This window comes from Amblyomma americanum, chromosome 1, assembly GCF_052857255.1.
Source record: "Amblyomma americanum isolate KBUSLIRL-KWMA chromosome 1, ASM5285725v1, whole genome shotgun sequence".
In the NCBI taxonomy this organism is placed as follows: Eukaryota; Metazoa; Arthropoda; class Arachnida; order Ixodida; family Ixodidae; genus Amblyomma; species Amblyomma americanum.
The window spans coordinates 166,353,843-166,378,439 of NC_135497.1; the positions used below are offsets into that span (position 1 = coordinate 166,353,843).

Genomic DNA, 24,597 nt, shown 5'->3' on the forward strand with positions numbered 1-24,597 from the left:
TCGTTTTCGTCCGGTCCCGGCATAGCTCCCATAGGATCCAATGTATTGGGTACCCCGCTGTTACGTTGTAGATGTGAAAACGTTCCCGCATGATACGTTGCAACCTGGCACCCCGAACCCGGCCGGGCAACGCGCGCCAACCGCCATTTTGACGAGTCTTGGCCAGGCTTGGCTACGGAATTGGCTACAAGACCATGGCCTCCGATATCACCCCCTTGCACGCGCGTGGGTAATCTCGGAAGCCATAAAAAGCCGCACGCGAGTTGGAGAGATTGCCACTAGATGGCCACTGCCTCGTCAGCCGAAGCGAGTAAAACCCGCGGGCCCGCAGCAATCCAGTCTTTCTTGTTTGTGCGGTTCAACCCATCCGAGTCGTCCGTGTCCTTCCGTCAACAGCTACGCTGCCTACGCCTCGTCAGGCCTCGCTAATCCAGTCTTTCTTGTTTGTGCGGTTCAACCCATCCGAGTCGTCCTTGTCCTCACGTCAACACCTACGCTGCCTGCGCCTCGTCGGGCCTCGCTAACATCGCGAGCGATTTGTCGTCCTTTGATGGCGTCGTGCAAGCGCAAGGCGCTTTCCCTCGAGGAAAAGCTGGATGTTCTCAACGCAGTCGACAGGCAGCCAGCGCGGAAAAGAGTCGACATCGCCAAGGATCTTGGTCTGCCACCCTCGACGCTTAACAGCATCGTCTCGAAGCGTGCCGAGATACAAGGGAATGCCGCTTCAGCGTGGACTGCAGTGAGCGCGTCAACTGCACAGCACTGCTTCGCGCGGAGTGGCTTTCGCATGGACGGCAGAGAGGAAACTGCCACGGAAGCTGAAGAGACGGAAGCAGCCTCTCATGATTAAGAGCTGAGTGAAGCTTTGAATGCGCTGGGTGCCACGGGAGTCACGTATGACGACTTCGTCGCCGTGGATGCTGCTGTCGTGACGTCCGAGTGTCAGAGTATCGCCGAGATCGTTGCAGACTCGGTCGCGAGTGAAGCCTCAGACTGTGATGACGACGAGGAGCACGAGCCGCATGTTCCGGGGAGTTGGCGGACCCGAGGTTTGGAGAAGCCGTCGTGGCTCTGGAACTCCTCCGCAGGTACGTCGCACCTCAAAGCGACGCTGAGAGCAATGCGGCTTTCCAGGCCATCGAGAAACGCGTGCTGTATTCCAGCGAGCGGAAAAAACGGCAATCTACCATTCTCGATTTTTTTAAGACCTAAGCTCACTTGATATCGAAATAAATTGTTTCAAAGCAAAGCTGCACTGTTTTCATTAATTTTCGGACCTTTCCTCACTGTTGCGTTTTCCCGGCTGTTAGGTTTTTTTTTCGCGGTCCGGGGAAAAACGTATGAACGGGGTTCCACTGTATACATTTATCAAATATTTTTGTTATTTTTGCAAAATCCAAAGTAGCGATTGTGGCGTCACACAAGCTTGGCGTAAGACACGAGAACCATTTCAATGGCCGTTGAGATTTGCCGTGTAGCAGCGACACAACTCCTTCGAGTTCGATGGCGATTGAGAATTTCGAAGACCCTCGACTCGATGGCCATTGAAACTCGCCGTGTAACAGGGGTATAAGGCTTACTGTGCTTATCATTGGTGGTCTTGAATTAGCTGCCTGGGCAATATTAGCAAAATGCCGGTTGAAATGATCTGCAAGTTGTACCCCACACAACTCTACGCCATTATGAAGTATCGATTTGGGGGGAGCAATCTTCTTTCTTCTGCCAAGAATATCATTTACACTGTTCCATATGGCAGATGGATTCTTAGTTATAGTTTCAGTGAACAGGTTTTTGTAGTATAGATATTTTGCCTGTTTAAGCATAGCATTTAGTCTGTTTCGCGCATTCTTAAATTCCCTAAGCTTGTCTTGACATCTCGAACGTAAAAAGGTGTGGTAAAGTCTGTTCTTTTCTTTGATATCTTTAATATGTTCTGAGGTCTCCCAAGGTTTCTTACTTTTCCGGGATCGCTTTGCAGTTTTAAGCGGGAAATGTTTATTATAGATTAAAAGGAAAGTCTCAAGAAAGGCTGAATGAGCGTTGTTAGCATCTTTCTGATCGAATACAAATTTTCTGTTATGCGCAGTAACATCGTGCTTAAATGATTCCAAAGCACTTTCAGAAATAGGCTGATAGGTGAACTCACTGGCGAAATGTTTTTTGTTCGGACCGGGAAAGGTCATGAAAACTGGGCAGTGATCGCTTATGTCGGATGCGATTGTGCCCGCACTACAGATATCTATTGAGATTAGTGATAAGAAGGTAAAGTGCTGATGAACAGGAAGATGTAACACGCATTGAAGTCGTAATGACATTTTTGTAACCGGCTGAGAGTAGTCTAACGTCGAAGTCGTAATTGTTTTTTCCGTCCGTGATGTCAATGTTAAAATCACTGCCACAAGTAAAAGAATAACTATTTTGGGAAACATAATCCATTAGGTTGTCAAAAAACGTGAAAAAATCTTCCACATTGCCACACGGAGGTCGGTACACCGCACTGATGATTTCGCTGCATGTTTTTAACAATAACTGCGCAATAACTGCACTTTAAAATTTGCAGTTATCGCAGAAAATTCGGTCATTTGTTCTCAATGAAATTCTGTGTCAACGTAAAGTACCAAGCCACCGCCATGCCTACATGCGGAGCCAACATATTTGTGGGGCATGAGACCTATCTACAAGGCCCCCAACTACTGGTCTTAATTGCGATTGCGTCTTTGTGTAGCTATTGCTTTTAAGCGACGACTCCATGAATACCTGATAGGTGTAAGCACCATGTGCCCAGTGCTCTGCGCCCCCATGGGTAGCGGGGCCACAGACACCTGGCAGGTGCAGATCTGGGTGGCAAGAGACGTGAACAGGCGCAAGCGTGGCGCCCAGATCTGCTTGCGCTCAGATCTGCTTGCTGCGCTTGCGCCTGCTCGCGTCTCTTGCCGCGAGCATGCGCAGACCAGTTCCCCCATATGTGCGGGAGCACAGGCACATGGCATGGATTCGGGGCCTTGGCTGTGCCAATGCCGCTGTGCCATCCCAGAGGAGGTACAGGGCCGTCCATTAGAATGTCGCTCCGTGCTGCCGCAACTCCGCAGAGCACCTCTGGCGGGTGCCGTGGAAACTATGGCGCAGGAGCAGTGAGAGCCGTAGGCGAGGTTTCCGCATCGTCTACTACAGTGCATTCTGTATTGCGGTGAAGTGGGCTTCAGTTTTGCATTGCGTCCGCATAACACTGGTCGGAGAAACATTTCCGACTAAACAAAAGACTGCTGAGAAGCCTATCAGCTGCATTTATCCCGTTGCAGCAGCAGTAGCAAAATCTTCTGCTTGCCTGGTTAAGTTGAAACCTACAAATAAGAATGCTGGGGAAAAAATGCGCACCACGTAATAGTCAAAGCTTTCTACTACTACAGCAACACTAGGATCCGCAAATATTTTAAATCTTTCTTGCTGAGCAGCTGGTAATAAATTTTAGCAAATGACTGCTAAGTTATGCGGACGCGGTGCAAAATTGAAGCCCATTTCACCGCAGTACAGAGCACACTGTAGCAGACGGCTTCAGTATTCCTACTCAATAGTTTCTTCAGCTCCTGTCAGAGGCGCTCCGCGGAGCACCGGAAGCACGAAGCGACATTCTAAGAGTGGACGACCCTGTACACCGACACCATACAAGAGTTCCAGAAACTTTGCTCCAGACGATACCAAACATTCGGACCGAATTGAATATCGAATACTTCACTGTTCGACTGAATATTCGAAATTATCGAATGTTTGCACAGGCTTAATAAATGCCTTTTGTTTCATTATGGTAGAGGGACATTGAGGAGAAGTTGAAGCTGGCCTGTATTGATAAGGTACCACATTATAATCGGAGAGAGACCACTCGCACCAGAAACAGAGCTTTAAAAGCTAGAAAAGACAAAAAAAAATGAAATACAGGTGCCTGCAGGGGCACCTTGAGTATCCAGGTGTTGGTGGTACCCCAGATCCCATACCAAAGCTGTCATCCACACCGTGGCGATACATTGTAAGGTAAAGGGTAGAAACCATGAACGGTAGCGGTCGGGGCCGTGGTCAAGCTCCGGCCGAAGTACTCCTTGTTTGTTTACCAGTCAGGGGCTCCGGGACCTTCCTATGAATAAGACGGTGAACCACAGGCGACATTTTAGGAACCGTCAGCATATTCATATCGCATGAGTGATTCTTCTTCTAAAAAACATGATCGGTCCCAGAAAAGGAACCGCATCGATGAAAGCATTGCCAGAACTCGACCTGACTCTCACCATTTTCCCCATTTCCTGATCATCCACTCGCTTGTAGACAATGAACCAATTGCTGCCATGTCTGTTTTTCTTATTGCTAGGACTCTGGATAAAATGGTAGGCAATAACTAGAATGCGAAAAAACTCGCATCCGGAGACCTTGTCGAAGTGTCACAGAAAGGTCACTCGACACCCTACTCAAGAAAAACAGTTCGTTTTCCTCCTTGTAACTATCTCCCCCCACCGCAGTCTAAACACAGTACAAGGTGTTATATCCGAACGCGGCCTTATTCATGAAACAGACTCGGACCTCCTTGAAGGCTTCCCGAGATCAAGGTGTCATTGCCCTTTGTCGCATCAGCATAAGGCGGAACGATGAAGAGGTAGTGACACCCCACATCGTCGTAACTTTTGAACGCTCCCGTCTTCCGGATGCTGTCAAAGCAGAATTCATCCACTGTAAAGTTCGTCCCTATATCCCCAACCCAATGCTTCAACTACCAAAAGTACGGACACGGATCCAAAACATGCCGTGGGAAACTCACCTGTGCGAAGTACGCTGCCCATAAGCACCCAACTGATAACTGCAGTGCTGCTCAAGCTGAATGTCCAAATTGTCACGGCCACACGCCGCCTACTCACGAACACGTCAGGCATTCCAGAATGAAAAGAAAGTAATTCACATCAAAGTAACAGAAAACATAACATTCCCTGAAGCCTGGAAGAAGCTCTCTCTTCTCTTCGGAAGTTCCTACGGTGATGCAGTGTGCCAGGGTGCCGGGCGGCGTCGCGTCACGGTGGGCATGCAATACAGCATCGCTGATGCGTGGCCACCTCGGTCCCTCATCAAGCAGCCTCCCGCTGCACCAACTTTTTATGTCCCAGAGGTCAACTTTTTGCAGACCTCTGTAAAAACACAGGCAAGTGAGAGAGTATCTCTCCCTCTTTGACAAATCCACGTCTGCCTCAGTGTCTGCTTCCGCATCTCCAGCGGAAGCAATGGAGGTGGCACCGGGAGTCGCCCAAAGAGAGGTGGAACTCCCTAGACTGCCTCAAACCAAAAAGACATCTTCCAGTCAAGCCGCCTGATAAAGGTGGTGGCATCTAAATAACCCCCAATAGTCTTCGCTTTCTCGCTAAGAAATATGGCTGTTGGGAGCATTATTCACTGGAACTGCAGAGGTCTACTTAAGAACCTGGATAACATATATGAAATGCTCACGCAATACCATTCAAGCATACTTTGCCTACAAGAAACGCACTTAAACCCAACACATACAAACTTTCTAAAAAAAATATGTAGTGTACAGGAAGGACAGGCAAGGTAGTGCCCACTCATCAGGTGGCGTTGCTATAGTTACTGATTAAGACTGGCTACTGATTAAGAGGCAATGGCAATGTGAGCCCTAACTTTTGGCAGAGTAATAACCTTAAGTTCCCTATATATATCCCACCAGATCATCGCCTGTCCATTGACAAACTTGAAAAACTCATTGACCTGCTACCTAAGCCATTCCTGTTGGTTAGCGACGCGCACCACCCAGGGAAGTAATAGAACCGATTCTCGAGGTGTGCTAATTGAAAAATTCCTGTTACCATCTGGCTCATGCTTATTCAGTAGAAGAGAACCAACACATTTTAATGCAACACACAGCTCATACACAGCGATAGACCTTGCTATTGGCTCTCGATTGCTCTTGGCAGCTACTGAGTGGGCTGTTATTAATCACCTCTATGGAAGTGACCACTTCCCCATTTCTTTAAAGTACACAGAAAATATAAATCCGAGGGTAAATAATCCTAGATAGTTTAAAGAGCAGATTGCTGACTGTAAGTTGTTCCGGGAACTGTCAGCATTGCCCTGTTCATCAAATACAAACATAGGTGTATATGAATCTCAATCCTTGATCACATCGCATATCATATACTCTGCAAAGAAATCCATTCCATAGACATCCTGTAAAATACAGAACAAACAAAAGCCATGGTGGAATGCACAGTGCAAGACAGCTCGTCAGGACCAAAATAATGCATGGTCAAACTTCTGCCATTATCCTACTGCTGACAACTTGGTAAACTTTAAGCGAGCTAAAGCAAATGGCAGGCGTACTTGGCATATATCCAAATGGGAAAGTTGGCAATCATTTTTCTCCTCTGTAAATTCTTGCACAGATACGCATACAGTGTACAGTAGACTAAAACACGTAAAGGGCATAGTTCACATCCAGTTCCTCTTAGCACTGCTTGTGACACATTGGAGCACCAAGCAGATGCACTAGGCAAACACTTCGAATACATATTTAGCTCAGCGCATTATACAGATTCCTTCTTGACATACAAACTAACTGAGGAGCGGAAACCAATTATAAAAAAAAAGCCTTAGGCACTTGTGGCAACTCAACAGCTGCAGGCCCTGACAGGGTCACATGTGGAATGCTCGGGCACCTGCATGAAGAAACCCTTGAGACTGTCCTGTGCTTTTTTAATAAGATGTGGGCTGCTGGACGTCTTCCAAAAGCCTGAAAAGAAGCTATTATTATCCTAGTATTTGCAAGGCAAAGAACCCACACTTGCGGCCAGTTATCGGCCAATTGCCCTAACAAGCTGTTTATGTAAGCTCTTTGAAAAAATGCTCAATCGTCGCCTTATGCATTTCCTTGAATTGAATGGTCTTCTTGGCCAGCACCAAGCAGGTTTCAGGGCTAACCGGTCAACCGCTGACCAGCTCGTTGCCGTCGCATCTTACGCAAGGGACGCTTTCGTGCATAAACAGCACTGTTTATCCGTTTTCTTTGATCTAGAAAAAGCATACGATACCACATGGCGCTATGATATTATCCGAGACCTGTTCGTCTTTGGGATCTCGGGGAATATGCTGGCTACTATTAAAAGTTATCTGTCTGAACAAAACGTTCAAGGTCCGTGTATGGAACTCGTTATCCAAGCAGTTTATACAAGAATCCTGTCCCTCAAGGCACCGCTCTTAGCTGCACTCTTTTCATAGTGAAAATGAATTCATTAAAGAGCGTCCTGCCTAGATTCATATCCTACCCTGTTTATGTTGACGGCATACAAATAAGCTACAAGTCATGTAATTTGTCCATCTGTGAGCGGCATATTCAGCTAGGAGTAAACAAAGTGATTATCAAAGTGGGCTGACGAAAATGGATTTAAAGTCAACACAGAAAAGACAGTGTACTCTTCACAAAGCAACGTGGTGTTAGGCCTAAACCAGACATCACACTTAACGGGCAGAGTATTGCTGTCCATAAGGAGCACAAATTTCTTGGTGTCATGGTCGACGAAAAGCTTACATTCATTACACACATTAAGCAGTTAAGACTTAAATGCATGAAATCAATGAACCTCCTAAAGATCCTGTCACACCAGTCTTGGGGTACAGATCGAGACTGCCTGCTGTGTCTTCTAAATAGCGTAGTTCTGTCACGTATAGACTACGGCTCCGTAGTGTACGAGTCAGCATGAAAAAGCACCTAAAAAATGCTCGACAATGTGTACCACCTGGGTCTGCGGTTGGCTACTGGTGCTTTCCGTACAAGCCCAATTGCCAGTTTGTACGTTGAGGCAGACCAATGGTCACTTGAAAGACGGCGGAAGTACACAAGTATAACATACGCTATGAAGGTATTATCTCATGTTGACCATCCATGCAACAAGCTGTTGCGAAACCCAACCTGTACACTGCTCTTTTCAAACCGACCATCTGAAACCCCACCTTTACCAATTAGAGTCGCCACACTTGTCCGAGACATGAGCATACCAGTCTTTAACATTCTGGTAACTTCTTCTAAAGACATAATTGCTCCCTGGGAAGTGTATTCAGTTGACTGCGACACATCCTTTCGTGAGGTTGGCAAGAATGGATCACCAATTTGCATAAAACATCATATCCTGTCCCTGCAAGCGAAGTATCAGTGCACAGAGTTTTACACTGATGCCTCAAAGACATCCTCAGTTTCATGTGCAGTGCACAGTTGTCAATTTTCTGAAATAAAAACAATGAATAGACACGCAAGCATATTTACTGCGGAATGCCATGGTATTCTGTTGGCTGTTAGATTCATACTGGAAAAGATATTCCCAGCTCTGTTATATACTCAGATCCCTTAAGTGTGATTATGGCCCTGTCTTCTAGGAAACCCTGTAAAAACCCTGTAATGAATTCCCTCTTGAAATGCATTATGTCTGCATGCACATTGAACCTTAAAATTACAGTATGCTGGGTGCCAGGTCACTGTGGAATAGATGGAAATGAAGAAGCTGATAGGCTTGCTACATCAGCTGACGAACTGAGTCGTATCGGTGTAAGCCAACTTTCATACCAGGACCTCAAGCCACATATTAGGGCTGCACTTGGCAAAGAGTGGCAGCAGTATTGGGACAAACAGAGAACACGCTCACACAATAAAATTAAGGATTGGAAGATTACCAAAAATACAAAAACTTCCTCTTTTAATTTTCCATTTTGTTTTGCAAGTGCAGTTGTACTTCAAGAAAGGCCTGTGAAAAAAAAAAAAAAATGGTGTTTCAGATATGCACTGTATGCCTCGCCATTACTCCTGATGTGAAGGTGGCTAGCGCCGTCAAGCTGCCGATAGAGCAGCTTTTTCTCCAGCCACCTATTTTCGTTCCTCTGTACCCAGTGGCGAAAATAAGCATGACTATTATTATTATTATATCATTATTAAAAACAAAATAGATTCAAAGAAGTTGCTCTCTGCAGACTGAGGATAGGACATCAATACACCACACACACACGCACATCTTTTAAGGGATACACCAGCACCACAATGCGAGAGATGTGGTGCCCATACCTCAGTTGTCTGCACATTAATCATGTGCCCAAGGTTGGAAACAGAGATGGCAGCACTTCCCATAGTTGTACACATTTAAAGTACTGATGCACCCTTCGTTATTTTTAGGTGATGACCGCATGTTTTCACCGGATAGGATTTAAAAATTTTTAACTCATGTTCTCTTTTTACAAGAGATCTCTTATTCCAAGTAACCCCAGCCCCTCCTCATTGCTGAGGAGAAGGCTGAGCTTAGCTGCAGCTGCCAGATGCCTCGCCCCTCTTGCTCAAGCACGGGTTGTGGCTGAGGCTGCCTGGCCTCGTCTTTTACAATTGACTCTTATCACACTTTTTAGGCACCATACACTACTTTAGACCATTCCAACTTACTTATGCACCTTCTTGACACACTGGAATCATCACTGTAATCTCACACTCTAAGGCCCTATACACCTGGTGTTCATTTTAACATGTGTACATATTTTAGCTTGAGTTGACCAAAAACCTCGTGTTTGGCGCTCTTTGGCCTTAGGCGCCCTTGCGCCATAAAAAACCTAGCATCGTCATGAAATACAGGTGTTGCCATCAGCGACTCATTTTTCAAGTAAAATGAGTCTATTGACACCTGTATTTGTGCACACATCTCAAGAGCTACGCAACACCACTATTCACATCAAAACAGCAACCCGTCCATTTCAGTAAGAACGTCACGAACGTCGAGTGGCTGGAAGATTTTTTTAGAGTGCAGCTCTTAGGCTCCTCTTCGTGGCTTGCACATTGTCGTCATCGTTGGCATAACCAGCAAAAGTATAGCAAGGTGAAAAGCAGAGCGAGAGATGAAAGTAAAGTGATAAGAGAGGGCGAGAATGAAAAGGCAAAGAGGGGCTGGCTGTGGAAGAGAAAAAGGCAGCAGTGTAAGGCGGAAAGTTGAGGAGGAATGTATGGTGGGGGCTGGTGAGAGGAGCGGCACTGAGTTTGCGTCGGCTGTTGCATAATGAGTTCCTGAACGCATTAACAGTTGGCCATCATGCTTAGAATGGGCACCGCAACTACCTTCACATAAGCGACTGTGATGGATGCAGAAGCAGGCAGATACCCCTGCAACCCCTCTGTTTCAGGCGGCACACATTGGAGGGTTTGTGAAAAAGACTCACTGCCTTGCCCAAATAAGGCTATTCCTTGTGCTAAGATTGTGGGCCCCTTAGTTGTTGCATAGGTGCAGGGCTGATTACATTCAAATCAACGTAAGATCTACCACAAAACTGCTGGTTGCAGCTTGGGTCAGCCAGGAATCGGCAGCCAAACTGTCAACCGCACATACATGGGCGGGCTTCTATGGGGCCGTTTGGGGAGTCCATGCCGTTTACCATGGGAACGGGCACGCATTACTCTGAATGTACAGGCCACGCACCTTATGGCCCACTCCAAACAAAGGCTCGTCCTTTGTAGATTTAGCGGTCCTCCTTGAAGCACTGAGACAAGAATTGTTGCAGTGCGTTCCTCAGGGAATAGCAAACATGGGATAGGACACCGCAGCCGGGCAAGGGTTTCACTGCGCCGCTCTACACCAGTGAGGAGCGTTTGTTTAATGTGTTAGTTCAGTGGCCTTGTTCAACAAAGTGGCAATGTTTTGCATTGTGCTCTCAAAGGTAGCTTATGCGTCATCCCAAGTTTTCTACCTAAATGTATTGCAAAATCAAGCTGCACTCAAAACGCGCATTAGGGAGTACCGCGATCATCGGTCAATTTTTTAAAATTGCAATTTTTTGGTGATATGAATGTGCCTTTTGCTGCCAGACAAATGACAGCATACCCAGAAAGAGCCAAAGAATTAAGTTTTATCGCGAACAATAATTACAAGAATTGTTCTCGGTGTCCCTGAAAAGTTTGGCACATAGCCTTAGTGTCTACAGCTTTGGTATGTTGTATGTTAACAGCAATAATCTGTTGAAGAATATAGCAAACATCATACTGCTCTAATAACAATTTTGGCTCAGTTGATTGGCTGTTTCTTGAAATATGAGACCTTTTGCAGTTTGTGTGATTAAGAACCTCTGCTGTAGTTGCGTAAACAAGAACAAGCAGCCAGTAGCATAGACCACAGATATTTCCATCTTGCTTACAGGCCTGAAACAATAAACAAGGCTCAGGGAACAGCAATTCCTTATGGCACCTGACCAGCTTGCAGTGGGCTACTAGTGTGATTGTGGTTTTGCTCTACATGTTTGCTTCTTATTTCCCTCATGGTGCAGGAGAACGTGAGCTGTGTCAACACGGCCTTGGTGCTACTCATCTTTGCCCAGCAGCGAGGCCAGCTGGTGACCTACCTGCATGCACTACGTGGGCCATCGCCATCAGGAGCTGCCAAGGCAGCCTGCACTGCAGGCGCTGCTGCCAGTGCCGCAGCTGGGTCCGCAGCTGCTGCAGCTGCCACAGCTTCATCGGGCAGCCTATTGCAGAATCTGCTGGAGCTGCTGCATTTCTGGCAAGAACACTACCTCCACAAAGACAAGGATTGCTCTGCCCTTGAAAAGGTCTGCATCCTCCATCTGATTGTGCCCACTAAAGCCTTAAAGGGACAGTGAGGAGAACTCTTATCAATTTTTTTTTTGGCCAGCAAAATCTGGTAGTTCGGCAATTCATGGCTTTGTTGCCGCTTGTCCAGGAGCGAAAGCTGCATTTATTTCAAGGAAATTTGGATTGCAAGTTGAAAAGATTTTCCCGCCCTCAGATTCAAACTCTGCGCACTCTTTATGACGTCACAGGACGGAGTGACGTGAAACGTGTCGTAAACGCAGACTCCGTTATTTCTGGCGCTAGCGGTGCGGTCTAGCTGCAATCGAAATGAAAGCTACCGCCACCGCACGTTGAAGGCTTCTGTCAGGGGTTGCTTTGTTTACGTTTGCACCGCCGTCTTGCCAGCGTTACAATGGATCCCGTACCCGAACCCGCCAACGAAGTTCTCGCAAAAACTCCGGCCTGCATTTCAGCGACCTCAGCCCCACTGAGCGTGCGATGCTTTTGAGGGAGCACGGTTAGGTTAGTCGCCGGCGGGTCGTTTCCCCCTTCCTCAGTGAGCAGCCATTGCTAATTAAATATCTTAACCCCAGTGCGGGAAGTCGTGAAAGGCGAGGACAAGGTCGGCGCGTCGCGCCCATTGAAGGCTGGCCGAGGCTCTGGGGCTAATGGATTGTGATTCCTTGAAAGGCGCTGTTGCACGGTGCAGCAGGCGGCGTCGAGGAGGTTTCTCACTGTTGCAAAGGCCCGGTTATTTTTTATTTTTTTTTGCCACAAAAAAAACGGATGGGTGCTCAACGGCGCTCGCGTTTAAAGTTGGCGGCTTGAAAGTAAAACCGACGCATGATGCTTCAATGGGTTCCGCGCGTTTAACAGAGGTACGGGGTCCACTCGCTCGGGCTCTCTCTCCCACTTGTATGTACGGTCAGATGTGTACTGTGAATAGATTAAATTAGCTGAGAGCTCGAATAGAAAAGCTGCGGCCAACTGCCGAAGCTATTGAATGGAGCTGCAAACAAGCAGATTGGTGGAGAGCGGAGTCACACTCTCTGCAGGTTCCAAATCTCTTTTAAAGCGAAAGCTTTGCTGGTCGCAAACTTGCGATTTCATTGAGGCGGTGCTCTGAGGAGCTCCGTGAGGTCACAAAACTGGCCTTGCCGCGGAGCCGAACCGGTCTGGCCGGGCCAGCAGAGGCTGGCGCACTCAGCGCGAAATAGAGACGTGCTCCAAGCCTCCGCCAGTGCGGTCAGAGTGCGCCGAAGCCGCCGAACGCATCGGCGCTCAAGCGCAGTTGCAGTATAAAGGGTCTCGCTTTGGCCGACAAGATGTCGCCGTGCAGTGCGCGTGCGCGCGTTAAGCCGGAGTATAAACGCGCCTTAACAGAGCCTGCGCTTAACCGCTAACCAACGCATTCAGTGGCGGCATCTATGGGAGCCACTGAAACCGCCCACACACTCACTGAATAAAAAAAAAAAGGAAAACCTGTGGCGGGGATCGGAATCGAACCAGGGCCTTTGGTATTTGAGGCGGAGACGCTACCACTCCGCCACTACGACTCAAGCTTTAAGCATAAATAAAAGCGCGTCTGGTGAATGCACTCTTCCGATGCAGAAGTCTTCGCGCTTTCGCTACGGGTATCCTGCCCTAACAGAGCTAGGCCATCAGCAATTTTTTCTTAACTGCCTTGTATCTTGTCTCCCGTCCCTAATAAACGATTTCCGTTAAGGAGAGATGCTCCTCGAAGAAACTTTTTTCTTAATATTGAGCCTATGATTATGAAACACGGGTCACTGATAAGGTTTTTAATGCAGATTCCAAATATGGTCTTAGTTTTTATGTAGCTTGCATAGTATGGTCTTAGTTTTTATGTAGCTTGCATAGTTTTTGTGTAAAAGGGTCCGCAAAAGCACTTTTTGATAATGAAATGTATGTTTAGAGCAGCTTGCAATAGTTTGTTTTGTTGCTTTGGTAATCTAGTATGTTGAAATCTACTTCAAATTTATTCATTTTATCTCATAATTGTAAACAAAATCCAGGAACACCAAAGTGTAATTTGGGCACCATGTGTCAACATTCTGAATTTTTTTCAAGAAATGCTGAAGAGATCTTTTTTTATCATATAGGTAACAACATTCTACAGACTTCAAAGAGGCTGTGTGCAAAATTTCATCCAAATCTGACTACTGCAAGTACTTGAAATTTGTTGCACAAAACGTAAAAAATGCTGAAAACTACAATTGGAGAAAAATGCATTTGAAAGTTTCAGACATCTGTATTCTTGAAAAACGTGACGCAAGAACATGAAATTTCTTGACAAAATACAAAAATGAGTCTCAAACACAGCCATATTTATTAGAATTCTCCTGCCCCATACATTGCGCCCTCACGATCTTCGCGAATGGAGTCTGTCAGACGAGCTCTCTGCCATGTTATGGCGATGTGCTCGGGCTTCGGCTGTTTGGCGGACCGGCATCATCTTCATTCTTCTCTGGTCACGGGAGGTTCCCAGCACAACAAGCTCTTCCGGTGGCAGCACACAAAGCTCCTCGAGAACTTGTTGAAAGCTACTGTGTCCCATATTATGCCATCGCGCGAGCAGCCACGGCCGCCTTGATGTTCACGGCGAAGCTGTCGCGGAAGTTCCCACTCTGAAAGCTCCGGCTTCCGCTGGCGCCATCCCCGGGTCCACCAGGCACAGTACGGCTCGAGGGGTATGTGGAAGAAAGTAGGGATGCAGGGCACTCGCTATTTCTGCAGTGGAGTTCAAGAAACGCCCAAAGGCTCTTAAGTTTTTCAGCCGGTTCGCGCACCGCAAGATTACAAGTACGGCACATTGGTCAAGCAGCCCCGCTTCGCAGTAACGTAAGCGCGCTGATGTTGCATATCGTGGCACTTTGTCATAACGACTGCTCACAGCTGTGTCGCTCTCAAACAGTCCAATCTTCACCTCCGAACCGCTCACGAAGTTCACCACGGCGTCAGTTTCGCCCAAGTGGCCATTGCCCTGGTTAGGGCAAGGTGGCGTCAGGCGGCTGCCTTGCGCTATCGTTTTCTTTCGAGGCTTGCGACGGCGTCCTCGGTACACTTTCTTTGTGTGAGATTTCCGAGCTCGGAAATCGCACTTCTTCGTGTCGTCGTTCATTTTGAACTGATTGAAAAAACAAACGCTGGAGAGATCGCTGTAGACTCCGTACAATGCGAAAGCAGGCGGTAGCAGGACGTAGGCTTCGCCACAGTTGCACATCGGTCTTGGCCAACGGCAGCTACGGTAAAGCACCACGTGATTTAAAGGTCCAGTAGAAACGCTCGAAATAGGTGCAGGAAACGTGTTTTTTTTTTATTATTATTATTTACAGCCAAAGTACGAAACGGCAGGAGGTGCTGTCTGCAAGAAGGCTTACTCTACCTCTCCGAGCAAATGGCAATGGTGGGCGCTGCCGCGTTCTCAGGAGGCAGACGCTCGAAAGCTGACGATGTGCGTGGAAAGTTGCAGTTTCTCGAGCCACCGTGTCTCAATAAAATTGATCCTTTACTAACTTCGCATTCGAATATGTATCACCTTGATATTGGGGGGAATTGTAGCTGAATGCCCAAAGATAATTTTAGAGTTAAAAACCCAAAACTGAAAAATTTCGCGGAAAACTCGCTTTTTCAACGCGCATCTCCCCTTAAGTAGTTCGAAGTTGACTGGCATAGCCAAGAACGTTTTGCCGGCAAGCGTACGAATACACAAGTGCCCTTTATACTGCTAACTGCCTTGTACGATCACCGACCATCGTGCCATCATATTTTTCATCGACCGTGGCGATCATCTGGCCAGCCTTAACACTTGAAGCGGCGCTTGGAGTTGCTCTGCTGTTCTGCGCTTGTAAATCGAGGCGTGTCAAAAACAAAACCACGGGGCACGCAAAGCCCATAGACGCGAAGCGCTATAACAAATCGCAACTCTCCTGGCCGCCTGTGGCGCCACCAAGCATCGGTTTTCTTTGCTTCCAACATTCAGGTTGTCTTTGGTCTGTCTTTCTCGTGTGATAAAAGTGAACTATCGGTTTCAAAACAAAACTTACTTCAATATTGAACCGCGCAACCTTCCTTTGTCAGCCTCAGAGATTGGCGGAAACATGGACTAAGCAAAATTCCTCCAAGGTGGCGTCTCTTGTCCTATGACGTAATCATGCTTGTACTTGCGAGATTGGCCTGTGGCGGCGATACCTGTATTTTGGTTCTTGCTATTTTCTAGCTTACAAGAGCTCTGTTTTCAGTAAGAGTGGCGTTTTTGTGATCAGGAGTTGGTATTCTAACGATACAAGCCAACTTCAATTTCTCCTCAGTGTCCCTTTAAGTGAGCTAGCACAATGCAGTAAAATCTCTATTATACGATTCATGTGGGGTCATAAAAAACATTTGTATCATCCAAAATGAACTCGCGATGTCGGCGCTATGCTGGTTGCGTGCCACCGCTTGCAGTTCATGACACTTACCTCGTGACTGGAGATCGCGACATTGGCGATGCACTAGCCACATGACTGGTGATAACGACGTCGACGATGTACCAGAGATGGGCATCCCCAAGAGGGCGAGCCTTCATGAGGGCGTCCTCACCCTCACCTCATGAGGATTTTACTCGGTGAGGGTGGAAAGACATGGTGAGGTGAGGACGAGGGAGAGAAGACATAAGCTGAGGGTGAGGGACAGCAAGATGCACTACCTGAGGGCGACGGTGGTGGCCTGAACTGTACTCCTGGCTCACGTTTTTTGTCTGTGCAGCCAGTTTTAAATTCCCGTTTTAAACTCCGTTTCTTAAGGCGAAGGTTCCTAGGGAAGGCACAGTTTGTGCAGTCTGGACGTACACGAGGCAAACACGAAAGGCGGGGAGCCGCACACCTTCTTCGTCGCCGCAATGTACTACACAGCTGACAATGCTATGCCGAAAAAAGTGCTGTTCTAACTAAAAATGCCTATTTTAAAAAAAATTGTAGTCTTGGGTGAAACACCCTGTATAGTGCACTAACAAGGGGGCACTGGCCGGGCCGTGCGGGTTGCCGCCAGTCCAACGGGAACCGTGGTACTGCAGTCGACATTTTCATCATCAGCCCCGAGGGATGATCAGAGTGTAGAGTAAAACACATAGAAATTATACCTAATAAAGCTGTTAAATTCAAAAGTTCTAAGCCTTCTGTACCGGAATGTAGTCTGATTTCAGGTCAGTGGGGTTTCCAAGGACTGGCTACAGTGCAAAAAATGCTTTTTTCGAAATTTCACTGCCAAATCAAAGCCTGTTGGCGGCGTTGGTGTGAAGTTTTTTTAATTCACACTGTGAGTAGTTCAGTACAATCATATCTTTCTATTTTCCATTTTACCTGTAATTGCGGTATAGGAAAGCGGTGCCACAATGTGCTGGGTAAAGCCAGCCACTGTAGTCTTACTGTGGCAATAAAGCAGCAGATTAAGCAGCTTGGTCTGAATCATCGCTCGCTCCGCCTTGCATTGTACGATATGCTAAAAAAGAAAAAGTTATACTGCTTTCCCAATAGGAGGAAGATCTCTTGGTTTATTTCTGTCCCTGGTGAGATGTGTGACCACGTAATCGCGCGCCTGATTTTCGGAACCAAATTTCATGCAGGCATAGTAGGCAATTTGACATTCAGCGTTTGGGTAATGCGTAAACGTGCAAGCAACAAAGTCGCGTGTGGTTTAGCTTGGGGTTAACCACAATTTATCGTGCGCTAGCACCATTATCCCTGGTTTTGCATGGTTTATCTTGATTTTCTATGCTTTTGCTTCTCCTGAACTGGCTTACTTTGGTTTATATATCAAATGATGCAAGTTTGTGTGATACTGCATCATTTTAGGCTTGTACTGTGGTAGATTTGGTCACTCTCTACATTCACAGCTACCTAGGAGTCCTGATTCCTCTCCTGGCGCAGAGGGCCAGTGGGTGAGCTACGCGCCATTGCTCTGCCCACATTGCCCACATGCTAGAAGCAGGCTTCGTACAGACAGACAACCACATTTCGGCGGATTGGAAGTGCTAGAGCATTAAATGGCAACTACAGGAATCGTTCACTCCAGACTCGGGGAGTTGGTGATTACCACTATTCAGCCGAAATGCTGCATTTTAGCAAGCCTTCATGAGGGCATCAAGTGGCCTGAATAATTTTTTTATTTGCCGCAGCATAAGAGCCTCACTGCAGCAGAAAGCTGGCATTACACTGGGGGAAGACACTAAAGAAATAAAAAAAAACATAGCTGGGGGAGCGGGATCCGAACCCACAGCGGCGCTAAAAGATCAGTCCCACTGGCCACTGCTTCAGACCACTACGCCATCGCCACAGCTTTTTTTTTAAGCATAGTATTTATTGCATTGCTAATATATTATCTTTAAATTGACTAAATTATTTACAAGCCTTTCGGAAACGCCGCGAAACACACCGCAAAAAGACAGAGCAACACAGCACTAGACGCGTGGTAATCACCAAGAGGGAGTGCCACTCCGGTTTAAAGTCGGTCGGTTCATACACTTCCCTCACATGAACAATATAGTTGGGAGAAATCTTAACACCCTGCCTGTACGAAATGCCAAGCCCTTGAGCTCGTCGCGTAGCCACGTTCACATGTGTTAGGGTGCATTCAAAATCCGGCGAGCGAAGCGGATTCGCTCGCCAGGAAAACTAGGACCTGTTCTCATCTGTTGACGCCCGGGCGAGGCGGAACCACCGCGCCGCTGCTGTTTCTCGCTTTTCCACACACTTCCCGGCCACCATGTCACCGCTCGCGACGTACACAGATATGGTTAGAAAAAAGCATAAATCGATGCTGTCTGTGTATTATAACCGTATGCACGCTTGCATACGTAAACGCAGGCACATTCCCATTTTTAGTTCAGCTTATGCAAACAGACTCGCAAAGAAACGCCCAACCTAGTGGCGCCATCTGCTTGTCAGGACGGGAACTAGTACTGTCAACAAAACCGGCGCTCCTCTTAAGCCTAGTAGCGGCAGAATCGTCAGTCTAAATAAAAAATAAAGCAAATTTATCACTTATACTTTTGCTTATAGGTGAGGTGAGACGAAGCGATGTACCGGTGTCCGATTTATGGCCAGTGAACGCGCTGAAAAAGGCCGCAACAACGACGAATTCATTCCGAGGCGAGGGGCACTGCGTCGAAGGTTGCCGCCATGTTTTTTGCTGCCGCGGCGGCAAACGCGAAAAATTTGGGTCCAGCCCGATCGCCCTCGCCGCGCCGCTTTCCGCCTCGCTCGGTGTCAAAAGCGGCCGAATCCGCTTTGCTCGCCGAATTTTTGGACAAGTGTGAACGGGCCCTTAAACTGCCAATCTCTCACACATAGTTTGAAAGCGTGGTCTTCATCATCTTCTATCCATGCACGTGGAAGCACCATCAGACGAGCATGCTGACAACCGCACGAAATAGGAGATTAGAACCATTAGAACCAGTGAAATTCAGAAGACCCAGTGCTATCGCAATGTCATTGGGTAATGGTAATTAAGCAACCTACAAACATTCCTTCTTCTGAGTCTTATTCTGTGCTTAGCACTTATTGTAATTGTCCTGGTAAATGCTACTGCATTGTTTTTTAAATATTCCTGGCGTACATAAGTTTTGTACACAGACACAACAAAGTGCTGACTCATTTTAGCAATCCATATAGATAACAATGAAATGTTATAAGTGCAGGGCACATGTACGCATGCAGTGCGTGCCAGAAGTAAAGGCACAGTGATATTTTAGGACTCAACTCGTAACTGTCTAGGTTTGGTCTCACACATTAGCTCAAACAACTCACTCTCTCTCTCACGCGCACACACACACACGCAGACAGACAGAGAGAGAGAGAGTATAACCATGTAGCCTCTCGTCCAATAGTGCCTAGAAGGCTTATCTTGTATATTTATTACTCAGTAATATCTCCAGAAGTTGCCAACTAGAAAATATAACTCGAGTTTCAAAATGACTGTTAGTGAGGGTGAGGGAGGGCCGACAATGTGAGGGTGAGGGCAAAGGAGGCCCAGCAAATTGTTCGAATTGAAGGTGAGGGAGGACCGCATAACTTTTCAAAATGATGGCGAGGGTGACGGAGGAAAAGTAAAATTGAGGGCATTTGCCCACCTCTGTGTAAGGGCAGCACATTGCAGCTCACTAGTGTGCACTACGTGACTGGTGATCCCAGCATTGGCGATATACAGGCATTCAGGCAGCAGTAACTCAGTGCTCGAGGGTGCGGTCGTGGCTCACGCATTTGTATCAACCGTGGTAAGGTGGGGGTTTGTAACACCCGAATTTCTGCCCATTGCACACAATGTACTCTGGCCAAGGCATTTTACAAATTCGTATCAATCTGGACCCTATCGTCGAGGTACTACTGGAGTGCCAGTGGAGTCTCCTAGGCAATTTATAACACCTTTTAGCTGAACAACCAGTGGATTGGGGGCTTTATTGTAGCGTATTAATCCATACATTAGCCACCTCTGTAAGCTAAACAGTTGAAGCACAATACGCCAACAGCTATTCAATGTACTGCCCTGCGTTGGGTCCTCCTAATCCTAAGCTGTCTAGTATTCGTTTTTGTTGGAGGGTATAATACTAGCAGCAGGGTTGAGGACTGCTTTCTCAATGCAGCCCTTGCAATGCTGCTTGCCATGATATGATACAGATACCACGTCGCAATCTCTATCTGTGCAATGCAGGAATTTTTCGCCTTTCACTATGGCGTACCTCATAGCCATGGATTTGGCTCGTTGACTGTTTTTTTTTAACAGAGCATGGTCAGTCTTAAAACTGGCCACTTACCTATCATATTCAATGTTTGCTGCAGTGTTTCTGCCTCATAATAACTCCATCGAGCAACGTATTTAATTTTATAAAGGGCCATTTGCCCAGGTTTACAAGCGATTTTCAGACATTTTCATGCTGTCACTTAGTACTGGTTGGACTTGGCAGTTTGGCTCTCACTTAGTCCTACTTCCATGACATCTGCTTGTTAACTTTCTTGCTTCTACATAAACCTTAATAAAAGCAGCCAAGCTCAGTGTTCTTTGCAGTGCATGGAGCCTGTTGATGTTGCTTTGCTGTCATGACAGACAGTTCGTCTTGATACTGTTCCAGAGCTCCCGGATTGGTTTCCACCGCTGGAAGGCTATGGTCAACATGCTCGTTTCCGAGGACATAACCAATCCTGTCTCTCTTGTGTACCATGTACATCCTGGACCCAGCACCCGAGACAGCTGAGGGGATTGCTGTTGCATGTCTGCATCGAGCAGCCGTGGCCCAAAGTGCAAAGGCATAGACTGCAAGTTGTGTCTATGAATTGAATGGGGCTGTTGTGCTGAGTAAAGGCTGGTCAAAAACCAATTGTTGCAATCATCTTGAGATTAATGATGTTCACTGGAACAATTTCAGTCATTCATTCACCTGTGTTCGATGACAAACATCTTGACACATGACTAGAGAATGCAGCCTGTCACAGTGAGCATTCACCTTGGCTAATGTCATGGACGTGAATGATGCACCTCTAGTTGGCTGTAAAACCTGTTTGGACTGCTGGCCATGGATGGTAAGATTTCCATATATTGTCACTGAATCTCTCTGCTACTGTCAAGGGCCCTGTATTAAGGAATAGAGCACTGATGGAAGCTTGTTTCTTTTTATGGTAAGCCACCAGGTGACATTAAACTGCCATTCTGTGCATTGTGCAGAGTTGAATTCCTCATTTTGTGATCATGAGTGTTGTGCGAGTGTGCTAATCTAGTGTATGTAGGTCATGATGGATGTCCATGAGATGTTTTGGTTGCACAATTTGTGATGTTTGCCGTGCAACTTTCGCGATGTTGACAGGTAATCATTTTCATTTAACTTGGAAGAAATGTGATCCTATGCTCTTTGAATAAATTATGAGGTTTTCTGTGCTGTTGTTTAGTCAGCTATATTCTTGTGTTCTGGGTGGCAGCGCACATTAGCTGAATATTTTGCCATGATTTCACTCAGCTCGAATGACAAGCTGGTAGTTCCAAAAAGGGCAGGATGTGACTAGTTTTCAACATTCAGCAGTTCCAACTTGCAGAAGTGGTCTCCCACCACCTGAGTGCCATGCTGTTTTTTTAAATGTGTTCGCTGTGAATTAACTGGGAATATATCTTAGCATAGCCATTTGCCTGCTCTGTACTATATCTTTTAGCCTACTTAGGATAAAAACAGACATCTCTGATCTGGTAGCATTTTTAATAAGGTCAGTTGTAGGTTCTCAAATTTTTGTGATTTGTGGTGCAGGGTATTTTATATTTTAATCAGTGACAAGTTTGCATTCGGCATGCTGCCTTATAGATCAAGCATTCTTTTCTTTTAGTGGCTTAGTCTCTCTATCTCTCGCTCTCTACATGTCTGAGCATAATTGTGGTTGGGACATGTCTGCACTACAAAGCCATCCAAAGTGTGTATATGTATATTTGCAGTTGATGTTTGCAACCTTTGTGGTGCTTGAGTGGAAAGTTAATTCTGCCATTGTCTAAGTCTAGCCTCCCACAGATTGGTTATTTTGTGTCCGCACTTTGTGCTGCACGTGGTTCACTTGTGAACACTTCAAAATATGTACTGTAATGTACTGCTACATTCAAAAACCCTATCTGAACCCCTACTTACACTGTTAAGCGGCCACCCAGCGCTGAGGTTAAAAGGCTGTCATATGAAGGGGCTTTATAGTTTAGGAAAGGCTGTCATATGAAGGGGCTTTATAGTTTAGGGTGCGTGAGCAGTCTGCTTCAGTAATTCTCTAAAAGCTCCTTACTCGATCATAAGGTTGTGAAAAAAAGTATTGTTTTCATCTTTACTAAGAAAATAGTCAAGTGACATGGTTGAGATTTTTTTTTTTGCTTTTGTGCCAGGTGTGTGGAGCTACAAATGAAGCTTGCAGTAGTGCACAAGGCAGGAGCGTGATCTGGCTTAGTGCCTGCCATGTTCGAATCTCTCGATACTTAGCAGCACAATGGTAGCAAAACGGATGTCTGCCTGGGAATGGACCTCAATTTCACATATCGGCATGGTTTCTTCATTGTATAACATTGTAGTGGAAATGTGAGTGCTTTGCATGTACAGTATATTTTTTTGCTATGAAAGGTTGGATATGCAATGCATGGCGAGTTTAAGAAGTAACAAGCAATTTGTTACTTCGTACTCTTTCTTTCATAGTCCCTTTCCTATTGGCTAACAAAATGAGCTGTGTTCTGAGGAAAAGTACAGAGGCTATGAAGCTTTCATAACACCTTCGTGGTACTTCGACCATGAAAGTTTTGCAATGCCTTCATCGCCTCATTTCTCGTGCCTCATTGCTTCGTATAATGGTGGAAGACGAATCAAGAAAGAGGGACCTTCCTTACATCAGTACTGCATCTTGCATATGCAGCAGTTTTTTGTTGCCATGTGTACTCCAGCGGGTTTGACAGGCTACCCCTGCACTATTTTCTTACACCTTCAGTCAGGATTTTGTGCTGCTTTCTCATCAGGGAATTTTACTGGAAAACTAGGAAAAAGTTTCACAATGTCTGCATTTAATATTGCTGTCTGCACATATCTCCCATGCAGGTACATTGTGGCACATCACAGTAGTTTGTATGTGTGAAATACTGTGTAATACTGTAATATTATATGCCACTGTAATACTCTTCCCAGTGGTAGGCACTTAAAACGCATATCTGTGTGTGCCTCCTTTTTTTTTTTTTTTGTCTGGTGCACCTAGCGCGATGTTTATTAAAGTGTTTCAAGGTTGTATGCAATAAGAGCAGTTTTTCTTTTTTAGCTAAAGGCAGCATGGCTGAATTTGTCATTCAATGCAGCAACAAAAAAATTGCGGAAACAGCTGTCTCAGCATTTCATAGCACCGTACAGGCACACATTGAATTCAATCTTTGTTGATTGGGTACGGTGTCAGGCCTAGCATCCTATTTCTGGACAGTGCAGGGAAAATCTCGAAGGAGATGGTATTGAAAATTAGCAAATGGAAGAAACTAACCACTGGCCCAAGAATTGCCGCTGAACTTTCTGCCCCTCTACATGTGATTCACTTATTTTAACATTCTTAAATTGTGTGAGCAGAAAGAGTGTTGTGCAATGGCAGGTAACATTTTTGGGGGTTCAGTACATTTTCTGCTTTCGTTGTTGCTGACAATTTTTGTATACTATGGAATTTGGGGATCAGCCGTGATATTTTTTCAACAGGTTCAGTGAATTCTTTCAGGGCACTTCCGTATTAGAGAACCAGTAACTCAATATTGTGTTCATGAGACAGTTCAAGTAAGTTGTGAAAGGTGGTCTAATAATTAGTATGGTACAATGGATGTTTCTTAGATACTGTAGCAGTACAGAGAACTGTTTTCTTTTAAAAGTGTGGTTTTGTAGTGTGTGCTGTGTGACTGTATATAATTATTTTATGTAAATACGAACGGAATACATGACTGGAAGCACGCAGTTTACATAGTAACATTGTTTCATGTGAACACTGCTGTTTTATTGTCTATGCAGTGGAGCTGGCTTCGTTTCAGTTTTATTAAACATTTCTTTTTGAACACTTATCTTCTGGCTTGAGTGCTAAATACAGAGTTGACTTAGGGAAAACGTTCTTGCTTCATATATTAAAGAGGCTGCCTTAAATGGTTCAGCCTGCAGTATGTTTTCTTGCCATTTCGTTTTTTTTTTTTTTCAGTTCAATAAGTGCGGCTCTTTATTTCCTGTGGTGGAAAATTTATAATTCCGCCAAATGAGAACAAAGAATCTGATATATTCCGCGGGAATTTTCATGTGCGTCGACACATACGGCCTTTCATGCAGCAGCGGCCGCAATGCAACTGCCGCTTCTAGCTTCGTGTTTCATTCTGCGCCCATTCGCGCTTTTCTTTTCCCCTTCCCTATTTGTCATGGCTTTCACTGCCTTCTCTTTCTCACCAGCCCGTGCAGTTGTCTTGCCACGTTTGTAGCCACACACTCACTGGAGCATGCAGTACAC

The 24,597-nt window shown here is 46.0% G+C and overlaps 1 pseudogene across 1 annotated transcript in view; it reads left to right on the forward strand.

Moving 5' to 3' along the window:
• Positions 1–24,166, forward strand: part of LOC144114130 (short transient receptor potential channel 4-associated protein-like) — a 91,443-nt pseudogene extending 67,277 nt beyond the window's left edge. Inside the window, exons 23-24 of the transcript XR_013310954.1 lie at positions 11,323–11,604; positions 20,712–24,166. The product of XR_013310954.1 is annotated as a short transient receptor potential channel 4-associated protein-like (transcript). The remainder of the gene's footprint in view (positions 1–11,322; positions 11,605–20,711) is intronic.
• The last annotated feature ends 431 nt before the right edge of the window (positions 24,167–24,597 follow it).